Source organism: Chanos chanos, chromosome 1 (assembly GCF_902362185.1).
Source record: "Chanos chanos chromosome 1, fChaCha1.1, whole genome shotgun sequence".
NCBI lineage: Eukaryota > Metazoa > Chordata > Actinopteri > Gonorynchiformes > Chanidae > Chanos > Chanos chanos.
In genome coordinates this window covers 462,918-475,000 of record NC_044495.1, presented here as the reverse complement: position 1 = coordinate 475,000, position 12,083 = coordinate 462,918, and the positions used below count along the sequence as shown (strand labels likewise).

At 43.3% G+C, this 12,083-nt stretch overlaps 1 protein-coding gene across 2 annotated transcripts in view; it reads left to right on the top strand.

Annotated features, from left to right (window-relative positions):
- The window catches only part of usp20 (ubiquitin specific peptidase 20), a 30,534-nt gene extending 30,466 nt beyond the window's left edge, over positions 1-68 (top strand). For both annotated transcript variants that reach the window (XM_030778760.1, XM_030778769.1), the window contains one exon: positions 1-68. This exon is cut by the window's left edge and continues 140 nt beyond it. The gene's annotated coding sequence lies outside the window, so the exon portion shown is untranslated.
- Positions 69-12,083: the final 12,015 nt, after the last annotated feature.

The following is a 12,083-nucleotide window of genomic DNA, read 5'->3' as shown; positions in this document are numbered from 1 at the left end:
GTTATTTAATCTACCACAGAATAGGAATATAAAGAAACACAAACAAATCCAGTCACACACTGACACACATTCGTTTGAATTGTCCTGTAAACACACACACGCACACACACTCAGACTAATCCACTCACACAACTAAATTTGAACTGTGTGTATGTGTGTATGTGTGTGTGTGTGTATGTGCGTGTGTGAGTGCATGTGTGTGTGAGTGCGTGCGTGTGTGTGTGTGTGTGTATGTGCGTGTGTGTGTGTGTGTTTTGTGTGTGTGTGTGTGTGTGTGTGTGTGTGTGTGTGTGTGTGTGTATGTGCGTGTGTGAGTGCGTGCGTGTGTGAGTGCGTGCGTGTGTGAGTGCGTGCGTGTGCGTGTGTGTGTGTGTGTGTGTGTGTATGTGCGTGCGTGCGTGTGTGCGTGCGTGCGTGTGTGCGTGCGTGCGTGTGTGAGTGCGTGCGTGTGTGAGTGCGTGCGTGTGTGAGTGCGTGCGTGTGTGTGTGTGTGCGTGTGTGTGTGTGCTGCAGTGTCATGGACTTAAATCATGACCAGTGAGAAAGACTCCTCTGACACAGAGATCGTGTGAGGGACACTGTGTGTTTATTTCAGTGAGTCAGAGAGAGCCCAGGCAAACCAGATTGTCCATATTCCCTAGGTACTCCAGAGCTCCCCTTAAAACTTCACTGTTCTGCAGCATTCTAAATAAATTCATATTCATAATCTCATTAATCACTCTGTAGTGCATGGAAATGAACCCATACGAGTTGGCTGTAGAGTTGCATTCAGATTACAGCTGGTTTTTCTGCTGAACTGACAGGACGATAAGGTACCGTACGCTATGAGACGTGAGCTTATCTTTTCGCCTCATTTTCATCTGCCTCCTCCTTCACTCCCCATTGGACTCCTCTGAAAGCACAGGCCTGTGTGTCTGTGCTGCATGGTGACAGATGCATCTTAAAGGGGAGGCTTCCACACACAGGGTCATACAGCAGTCGCTACCTCAGACAGTTATCCAACAAACACATGGGTTTTGATTCACTTTTCATCAGAGATGCACATTTTCTTTTAAAAGTTCAAGTGCAAACTCCAAACAGCATTGATTTACTGTTCCAATCGGGATCATGGTTGGTTTATACGCAATTTTTAAATAGTAAATTTGATGAAAGAAAACCAGTGGTTTTCAGAGCCGTGTTTAATTCTATTGACCAGACATGAATTAAGTTTAGTCAGCAACAGGTTAATACATTTCCTAAATACTAAATTGTAAATGACAGAAAACATTGATAAATATCAGTCTACTGAAATAACCTTTCACAAAAATGATGTTCACAGTTCACCAGGAGGCGGAGTTCAAAACAATTCTGAGAATTTTCTTCTTTACGGCAACTCCTCAGATATCATCAAACTCTAGAGAAATCAGATATTTAGATTTCAAACCCTCTGTCCCTCTGTTCCTCTGTTTGACATTCTCTAAAATTCAACCTCACCAAAGAGAAGCCCAGAAAAATGTTACTGAGGGGTTTTTGGGGGGGGGTTTCTGTTTTGTTTTCCTTTCATTTCTGTAGCTGTTATTTGTTTTCAGACGGGCATGTGCAATGGCTGTTAAACTTTTCCCCCCCGTCCCTCTCCCACTCTGAACCCCAATCCTACTCCCAGTTTCGCTCCGAATCTTCCCGGCCAAACGACCGACCAATGGGGAGAGCTGTTACAGAGTCTCTCGTACAGTGTCAGAATTCTGAAACAGTATCTGTGTTGAATTAACTTTGTTACTATTGCTTATATACTTTTTCAGTGTTAACTTGGTTGAATCTTTCCATTAATAGGTTTAAATGCTGAAATTGTAAGTTATTGATCACAAAGACATAACCAATGATTTAACTGTTGTGTTGTATGGGTCACTGCAGTTTTACGGTACGTTAATAAACATAAACATGATATCAGAGTGAAAAACTCCTGTAACGCAGATGTAATGGTAACAGTAGCTTCCTGACTCAGGTGCTTTAACACTTGTTATGTTCTCTGTTTAGCTGTGTCAGAGCTTTCTGATCTGGTAAATAAAATCTGTTATCACTCACATCCTGTTCTTCTGATATGTACATCTGACATCCAGATATGAAGCATGTGAAACGTTTCACTATCAGCGTTTTCTCCTCACTGATATATGTAAAGGGTAAACAGTATGAAATCTTCACAGCATTTTCTTCTCACTGATATATGTAAAGGGTAAACAGTATGAAACCTTCACAGCATTTTCTTCTCACTGATATATGTAAAGGGTAAACAGTATGAAACCTTCACAGCGTTTTCTCCTCACTGATATATGTAAAGGGTAAACAGTATGAAATCTTCACAGCATTTTCTCAAGAAAAGGTTTTTGGATTAATTCAAATAATAATTTTAATTTAATTTAAAATTGTGTTGAACTTGTCATTGCTAGCTAGTCTATCATGAATCCTGACTGTGTGTGTTAGGGTAGAGTATGAATCCTGACAGTGTGTGTTAGGGTAGAGTATGAATCCTGACTGTGTGTGTTAGGGTAGAGTATGAATCCTGTCTGTGTGTGTTACGGGTACAGCATGAATCCTGACTGTGTGTGTTAGGGTAGAGTATGAATCCTGACAGTGTGTGTTAGGGTAGAGTATGAATCCTGACTGTGTGTGTTAGGGTAGAGTATGAATCCTGTCTGTGTGTGTTACGGGTACAGTATGAATCCTGACAGTGTGTGTTAGGGTAGAGTATGAATCCTGACTGTGTGTGTTAGGGTAGTGTATGAATCCTGACTGTGTGTGTTAGGGTAGAGTGTGAATCCTGACTGTGTGTGTTAGGGTAGAGTGTGAATCCTGACTGTGTGTGTTAGGGTAGAGTATGAATCCTGTCTGTGTGTGTTAGGGTAGAGTATGAATCCTGTCTGTGTGTGTTAGGGTAGAGTATGAATCCTGACTGTGTGTGTTAGGGTAGAGTATGAATCCTGACTGTGTGTGTTAGGGTAGAGTATGAATCCTGACTGTGTGTGTTAGGGTAGTGTATGAATCCTGTCTGTGTGTGTTAGGGTAGAGTATGAATCCTGTCTGTGTGTGTTAGGGTAGAGTATGAATCCTGACTGTGTGTGTTAGGGTAGAGTATGAATCCTGACTGTGTGTGTTACGGGTAGAGTATGAATCCTGACTGTGTGTGTTAGGGTAGAGTATGAATCCTGTCTGTGTGTGTTAGGGTAGAGTATGAATCCTGACTGTGTGTGTTAGGGTAGAGTATGAATCCTGACTGTGTGTGTTAGGGTAGAGTATGAATCCTGTCTGTGTGTGTTAGGGTAGAGTATGAATCCTGACTGTGTGTGTTAGGATAGTGTATGAATCCTGACTGTGTGTGTTAGGGTAGAGTATGAATCCTGACTGTGTGTGTTAGGGTAGAGTATGAATCCTGACTGTGTGTGTTAGGGTAGTGTATGAATCCTGACTGTGTGTGTTAGGGTAGAGTATGAATCCTGACTGTGTGTTAGGGTAGAGTATGAATCCTGACAGTGTGTGTTAGGGTAGAGTATGAATCCTGTCTGTGTGTGTTAGGGTAGAGTATGAATCCTGACTGTGTGTGTTAGGGTACAGTATGAATCCTGACTGTGTGTGTTAGGGTAGAGTGTGAATCCTGACTGTGTGTGTTAGGGTAGAGTGTGAATCCTGACTGTGTGTGTTACGGGTAGAGTGTGAATCCTGACTGTGTGTGTTACGGGTAGAGTATGAATCCTGTCTGTGTGTGTTAGGGTAGAGTATGAATCCTGTCTGTGTGTGTTAGGGTAGAGTATGAATCCTGACTGTGTGTGTTAGGGTAGAGTATGAATCCTGACTGTGTGTGTTAGGGTAGAGTATGAATCCTGTCTGTGTGTGTTAGGGTAGAGTATGAATCCTGACTGTGTGTGTTAGGGTAGAGTATGAATCCTGTCTGTGTGTGTTAGGGTAGAGTATGAATCCTGACTGTGTGTGTTAGGGTAGTGTATGAATCCTGACTGTGTGTGTTAGGGTAGAGAATCCTAAGAGAAACTGGCTCAGTTCTTGGGGTCCTCAGGTCACGTAGACCTGTCTACACCAGCAAGACTAATGACATCATCAAAGAATGCCAATATATTTCCTAGAGGAATGCCCATCGTGGACACTAGGGGGCAATGTACTAGCTTTCATCCTCTCAGTGTTGGCCTACAGTAAACAAAAGAATGCTCTCTTGCTTCTGTTAAAGCTATCATAACACACATTATAACTGAACCCCTTTTACAATCTGGGTCCTACGTACTGGCCCCATTCTTTAAAATGTAGTACATTACAGTGTCTGGAAGCATACAGAGTACTGGAGAAATGCAGTCACGCTCTCTCACAGTTAGTACATAGGGCTCTCATGATTGTGCAAACAGTAGTGGTTAGAGAGGGCAACCTTGTCTTGCTGCTCTCTGTCACTGAGAGGCCAAGGACTGATAGGTACCCGCAGTATCACAAAGGCTTTGTATCATAGAGATAAACTTCAGACCAAGCCCAGAATATTCTAGAACTGTGGATAAATACTGCCAGCTGATCAAAGGGCTCTGTAGTATCTACCAACAACAATGTACAACTGTCTGAAAGACACTGCAGGACTGATGACGTTTGACAGCCCCCCCCCCCCCCCCATTTAATGCTCGTTTGATTAAAATGAGGTAGTTAACTAATTACACTGTCCAGGCAAGCTGCTGTAGTATGTAAACTGGCATCCTCATCCATCAGCGGTATGGGGTGGTACTGCCAGAACATTCCGGAGGTCTTCAACAGGAAGCGCATGCGGTCTATGTTATGTTCAACTGCATAATCAGCTGAGCACAAAATTGGATGCCACACTATATCCTATAGAGCTAAATGTAGTTCTGGTGGAATATGATCTAGTCCAGGAGATTCACCTTTTTAGAGGGATTCCACTATTGTTAGTTCCTGCAATGTTAAATCAGGAGGCCAGAATGTTAAAGTCTCCTCCCAAAACCCTCCTAAGTAGGTTATTATTTTTGGGTTATCACATTAAAACAATGTGCACCAGTGTGTATCTAATATAGTTGTCTGGACTCTAAAGATTTGGTTGTTTTCATGGGAATCTGTCATCTCATCATCCTCATTATTTCTAATTGCACCTATTGTTGCCCTTCATTTTGTTTTCATTTCCATACTAGTAATTGGCTTGGTTCATCCTGATGAAAGTGATTTGTTTAATTTGGTGGAAGATAAAGAATTTTTCAGAGAATTTTGGTATTTTCCCCTTAAAGCTGACAATGTGTTTGTTCAGTGAAAACCCCTCTGCATCTCAGCCACAAAGAGCAGGTAACACATGATAGCTGTAAAGCGTCTTGCTGGATAATGTTGTAGGTGTCTGGACAGGTTTGGTGGTGTTGTAGGTGTCTGGACAGGTTTGGTGATGTTGTAGATGTCTGGACAGGTTTGGTGATGTTGTAGGTGTCTGCACAGGTTTGGTGATGTTGTAGGTGTCTGGACAGGTTTGGTGGTGTTGTAAGTGTCTGGACAGATTTGGTGGTGTTGTAGGTGTCTGGACAGGTTTGGTACTGTTGTAGATGTCTGGACAGGTTTGGTGATGTTGTAGATGTCTGGGCAGGTTTGGTGATGTTGTAGGTGTCTGGACAGGTTTGGTGGTGTTGTAGGTGTCTGGACAGGTTTGGTACTGTTGTAGATGTCTGGACAGGTTTGGTGGTGTTGTAAGTGTCTGGAAAGATTTGATGGTGTTGTAGGTGTCTGGACAGGTATGGTGATGTTGTAGGTGTCTGGACAGGTTTGGTGGTGTTGTAGGTGTCTGCACAGGTTTGGTGATGTTGTAGGTGTCTGGACAGGTTTGGTGGTGTTGTAACTGTCTGGACAGATTTGGTGGTGTTGTAGGTGTCTGGACAGGTTTGGTGATGTTGTAGGTGTCTGGACAGGTTTGGTGGTGTTGTAAGTGTCTGGACAGATTTGGTGGTGTTGTAGGTGTCTGGACAGGTTTGGTGGTGCTGTAGGTGTCTGGACAGGTTTGGTGATGTTGTAGACGTCTGGACAGGTTTGGTACTGTTGTAGATGTCTGGACAGGTTTGGTGGTGTTGTAGGTGTCTGGACAGGTTTGGTGATGTTGTAGATGTCTGGACAGGTTTGGTGATGTTGTAGGTGTCTGCACAGGTTTGGTGATGTTGTAGGTGTCTGGACAGGTTTGGTGATGTTGTAAGTGTCTGGACAGATTTGGTGGTGTTGTAGGTGTCTGGACAGGTTTGGTACTGTTGTAGATGTCTGGACAGGTTTGGTGATGTTGTAGATGTCTGGGCAGGTTTGGTGATGTTGTAGGTGTCTGGACAGGTTTGGTACTTTTGTAGATGTCTGGGCAGGTTTGGTGGTGTTGTAGGTGTCTGGACAGGTTTGGTACTGTTGTAGATGTCTGGACAGGTTTGGTGGTGTTGTAAGTGTCTGGAAAGATTTGATGGTGTTGTAGGTGTCTGGACAGGTTTTGTACTGTTGTAGGTGTCTGGACAGGTATGGTGATGTTGTAGGTGTCTGGACAGGTTTGGTGGTGTTGTAGGTGTCTGCACAGGTTTGGTGATGTTGTAGGTGTCTGGACAGGTTTGGTGGTGTTGTAAGTGTCTGGACAGATTTGGTGGTGTTGTAGGTGTCTGGACAGGTTTGGTGATGTTGTAGGTGTCTGGACAGGTTTGGTGGTGTTGTAAGTGTCTGGACAGATTTGGTGGTGTTGTAGGTGTCTGGACAGGTTTGGTGGTGTTGTAGGTGTCTGGACAGGTTTGGTGATGTTGTAGACGTCTGGACAGGTTTGGTACTGTTGTAGATGTCTGGGCAGGTTTGGTGGTGTTGTAGGTGTCTGGACAGGTTTGGTGATGTTGTAGGTGTCTGGACAGGTTTGGTGATGTTGTAGGTGTCTGGACAGGTTTGGTACTGTTGTAGATGTCTGGACAGGTTTGGTGGTGTTGTAAGTGTCTGGACAGGTTTGGTGATGTTGTAGGTGTCTGGACAGGTTTGGTGGTGTTGTAGGTGTCTGGACAGGTTTGGTGGTGTTGTAGATGTCTGGACAGGTTTGGTGATGTTGTAGATGTCTGGACAGGTTTGGTGATGTTGTAGATGTCTGGACAGGTGGTGTTGTAGGTGTCTGGACAGGTTTGGTGATGTTGTAGGTGTCTGGACAGGTTTGGTGATGTTGTAGATGTACAAATTAATTTTGTTAATCTCTTTAATATTTAAAGAGCCTTTAGTATTTCTGTTTTGATGCGACATACTTATTTTTTTAATTAATACATAAGTAATAGTAATTATGCCCTTATAAACTACTCAGATTACTTTTTTGGATCCCTGAAATGATTCAGTCCTTAGTTTACTTTTCCTGCCAGAACACAGAGAGAACTTTTGGCTGGTGAGTGTAACATTAATCACACTGGGAGACACACCACTCATGCCTCATTCCATATCCCCCCAGACATGAACGAGAGAGAGGACTGGATTTGAGCTACCAATACATCCCCATGCATAGACATGCATAGACAGTGATCTCCATGCATAGACAGTGATCTCCATGTTCAGACAGTGATCTCCATGCATAGACAGTGATCCTCATGCATAGACAGTGATCCCCATACATAGACAGTGATCCCCATGTTCAGACAGTGATCTCCATGCATAGACAGTGATCTCCATGCATAGACAGTAAACCCCATGTTTAGACAGTGATCTCCATGCATAGACAGTGATCCCCATGTTCAGACAGTGATCTCCATGCATAGACAGTGATCTCCATGAATAGACAGTGATCCCCATGCATAGACAGTGATCTCCATGCATAGACAGTGATCTCCATGAATAGACAGTGATCCCCATGCATAGACAGTGATCTCCATGAATAGACAGTGATCTTCATGCATAGACAGTGATCTCCATGTTTAGACAGTGATCTCCATGCATAGACAGTGATCTCCATGAATAGACAGTGATCCCCATGTTTGGACAGTGATCTCCATGTTTAGACAGTGATCTCCATGCATAGACAGTGATCTCCATGCATAGACAGTGATCTCCATGTTTGGACAGTGATCTCCATGCATAGACAGTGATCTCCATGCATAGACAGTGATCTCCATGCATAGACAGTGATCCCCATGCGTAGACAGTGATCTCCATGCATAGACAGTGATCTCCATGAATAGACAGTGATCTCCATGTTTAGACAGTGATCCCCATGCATAGACAGTGATCTCCATGCATAGACAGTGATCTCCATGTTTAGACAGTGATCTCCATGTTTAGACAGTGATCCCCATGTTTAGACAGTGATCTCCATGCATAGACAGTGATCTCCATGAATAGACAGTGATCTCCATGAATAGACAGTGATCTTCATGCATAGACAGTGATCTCCATGTTTAGACAGTGATCTCCATGCATAGACAGTGATCTCCATGAATAGACAGTGATCTCCATGAATAGACAGTGATCTCCATGTTTAGACAGTGATCTCCATGCATAGACAGTGATCTCCTTGAACAGACAGTGATCTCCATGTTTGGACAGTGATCTCCATGCATAGACAGTGATCTCCATGCATAGACAGTGATCTCCATGCATAGACAGTGGTCTCCATGCATAGACAGTGATCCCCATGCATAGACAGTGATCTCCATGCATAGACAGTGATCTCCATGCATAGACAGTGATCCCCATGCGTAGACAGTGATCTCCATGCATAGACAGTGATCCCCATGCATAGACAGTGATCTCCATGCATAGACAGTGATCTCCATGCATAGACAGTGATCTCCATGCGTAGACAGTGATCTCCATGCATAGACAGTGATCTCCATGCATAGACAGTGATCTCCATGCATAGACAGTGATCCCCATGAATAGACAGTGATCTCCATGCATAGACAGTGATCTCCATGCATAGACAGTGATCCCCATGCGTAGACAGTGATCTCCATGCATAGACAGTGATCCCCATGCATAGACAGTGATCTCCATGCATAGACAGTGATCTCCATGAATAGACAGTGATCTCCATGTTTAGACAGTGATCCCCATGTTTAGACAGTGATCTCCATGCATAGACAGTGATCTCCATGAATAGACAGTGATCTCCATGAATAGACAGTGATCTTCATGCATAGACAGTGATCTCCATGTTTAGACAGTGATCTCCATGCATAGACAGTGATCTCCATGAATAGACAGTGATCTCCATGTTTAGACAGTGATCTCCATGCATAGACAGTGATCTCCTTGAACAGACAGTGATCTCCATGTTTGGACAGTGATCTCCATGCATAGACAGTGATCTCCATGCATAGACAGTGATCTCCATGCATAGACAGTGGTCTCCATGCATAGACAGTGATCCCCATGCATAGACAGTGATCTCCATGCATAGACAGTGATCTCCATGCATAGACAGTGATCCCCATGCGTAGACAGTGATCTCCATGCATAGACAGTGATCTCCATGCATAGACAGTGATCTCCATGCATAGACAGTGATCTCCATGCATAGACAGTGGTCTCCATGCATAGACAGTGATCCCCATGCATAGACAGTGATCTCCATGCATAGACAGTGATCTCCATGCATAGACAGTGATCCCCATGCGTAGACAGTGATCTCCATGCATAGACAGTGATCTCCATGCATAGACAGTGATCCCCATGCATAGACAGTGATCCCCATGAATAGACAGTGATCTCCATGCATAGACAGTGATCTCCATGCATAGACAGTGATCTCCATGCATAGACAGTGATCTCCATGTTTAGACAGTGATCTCCATGCATAGACAGTGATCTCCATGAATAGACAGTGATCTCCATGTTTAGACAGTGATCTCCATGCATAGACAGTGATCTCCATGCATAGACAGTGATCTCCATGCATAGACAGTGATCCCCATGAATAGACAGTGATCTCCATGCATAGACAGTGATCTCCATGTTTAGACAGTGATCTCCATGCATAGACAGTGATCTCCATGCATAGACAGTGATCTCCATGTTTAGACAGTGATCTCCATGTTTAGACAGTGATCTCCATGCATAGACAGTGATCTCCATGCATAGACAGTGATCTCCATGTTTAGACAGTGATCCCTCTCCCACAGGGGGCATACGACGTCCTCCGATTTACTCTGAACATGGATCCTTTACAATGCACTTTACCCTGGTTTTGTTTCATCCTTAGTGTTTTGTTATGCTTTCTCTGGCCAGTGTCTCATGAACATCATAGTCCACAGCTTTTCACATTTTGTTATTTGTTTGACATATTTAACACACTTGTTATTTTGTTACTTTTACATACTTAAATTATCTGTTGAGGAACCTTCTACAGCCTCTGTATAACTGCTACAGTTTAGGTTGAACTCCTCAGAGAAGTAACACGCTCCAGTGGTTGCAACCTGCCCGGTCTCAGTGTGTTATCTCGACAATAACTGAACAGTTTTCTGATTCTCTCCTGTCAGTTATTTTCTGAAAATCATGAATCAGGCTGACGAGGAGAGAAATCATTTTAAACAGCACCAGTTTCGTCTGTCTGTTTCTCTCTCCCTCTGTCTCTCTCTCTCTCTCTCTCTCTCTCTCGCACGCGCACACACACACACACACACACACACTGCAGTCTGTCCAGCTGGTGTTTTTTATTTAAAAGTCTGTCTGGCTAAATGTTGCCTTACTCCATGAGCAGTGACTCAGTTCATGGTTTAGAGGACCTGTCTGCATGATGCTGACCAGCTGTCATCACACACAATATCAATCCATCTGTGTTTGTGCTTTCTAAACAATGTTTAGAGCTGAATAAACTCACTTAAAAATGATCCAGGATTCTGCTGAAGCTTTTGTTTGCGGAGATGTGTTTTTCACAGTGCCCCATAGTTCCAGAGAGTCAGCCTTTCCTATCGGAGGGCTTTGTTTCTTCCACCGCGGTGGTGAGTCATTTACAGTATTGAAAGTCTTCATTAAAATGAAGCACAGCTTAAAGCTGGAGAACCTGGTAAGTATTCAGAGAAGAATGTTTGCACTTTTGTTTGTTCACTTTAGCTGATAAATACTTTTCATTGAAGTTGAAAGGAGAAGAGTCTTTTTCTGGATCAGAAAATCTGAATTAAATAAAAATGATAGACTTGAGTGAAATAATTAGGGGATTTGTGTGTAGGAGCCAGATTGAGTTTAAACTTGTTTCCCTTGAGAGACTTTAATTTTTGCTTAGATTTATGGGGTGGATCTGTGAGCAGTATGCTCTTGTGATGTATTCTTGACCTAATTCTTTCATGTCTGTGTTCTTACCTAGATGATACCGATATAGTCAGACTGTTAGTTTTGTTCGGTGCACTGTTGTAAGATATGTCTTGGGACGTTTTGAGTTTAGCTCTTATTTTCTGTACTTCAGACAGTGTGAAAACAATTTGCCAGAATAGTACTGAATCAAAAAGTGAGTGGTTGATCAGAGTTTAATCTAGCCATAAGATGGACTTTACTTTGACTGACAGCCTTTGGCCGGTGACATCACAGTGACAGAACACAGTCAAAACCACAGTTAGTATACTGTGGGACACACGCCCACTCCCTCTATCAAATTCACTCGCTAACAAACTCACATTAAACTGATAGACACACACACACACTCACTGACTTACTCATACACACTCACTGACTTACTCATACACACACACTCACTCACCAAGACTTATGTCAGACAGTTACTTTCTTCATCTTTCTCTTTTACCCAGACTCACACATACATATCTACCCACACAGTCTGTGCATCTGAGCGTGTGTGTATCTGTAGGGTCCGTCCGTATGTGTGTGTCTGTAGGGTCCCTCCGTGTGTGTGTGTGTGTGTATCTGTAGGGTCCCTCAGTATGTGTGTGTGTGTGTATCTGTAGGGTCCCTCTGTATGTGTGTGTGTGTGTGTGTATCTGTAGGGTCCCTCCAATTGTGTGTGTGTGTGTGTGTGTGTGTGTGTGTGTGTATCTGTAGGGTCCCTCCGTATGTGTGTGTGCAGTAAAAAGTGGGGTATGCATACATGTGCTGAGTGTTATACTAACTGACTCACTCATAAGTGAAGGTTGTGTCTTGTT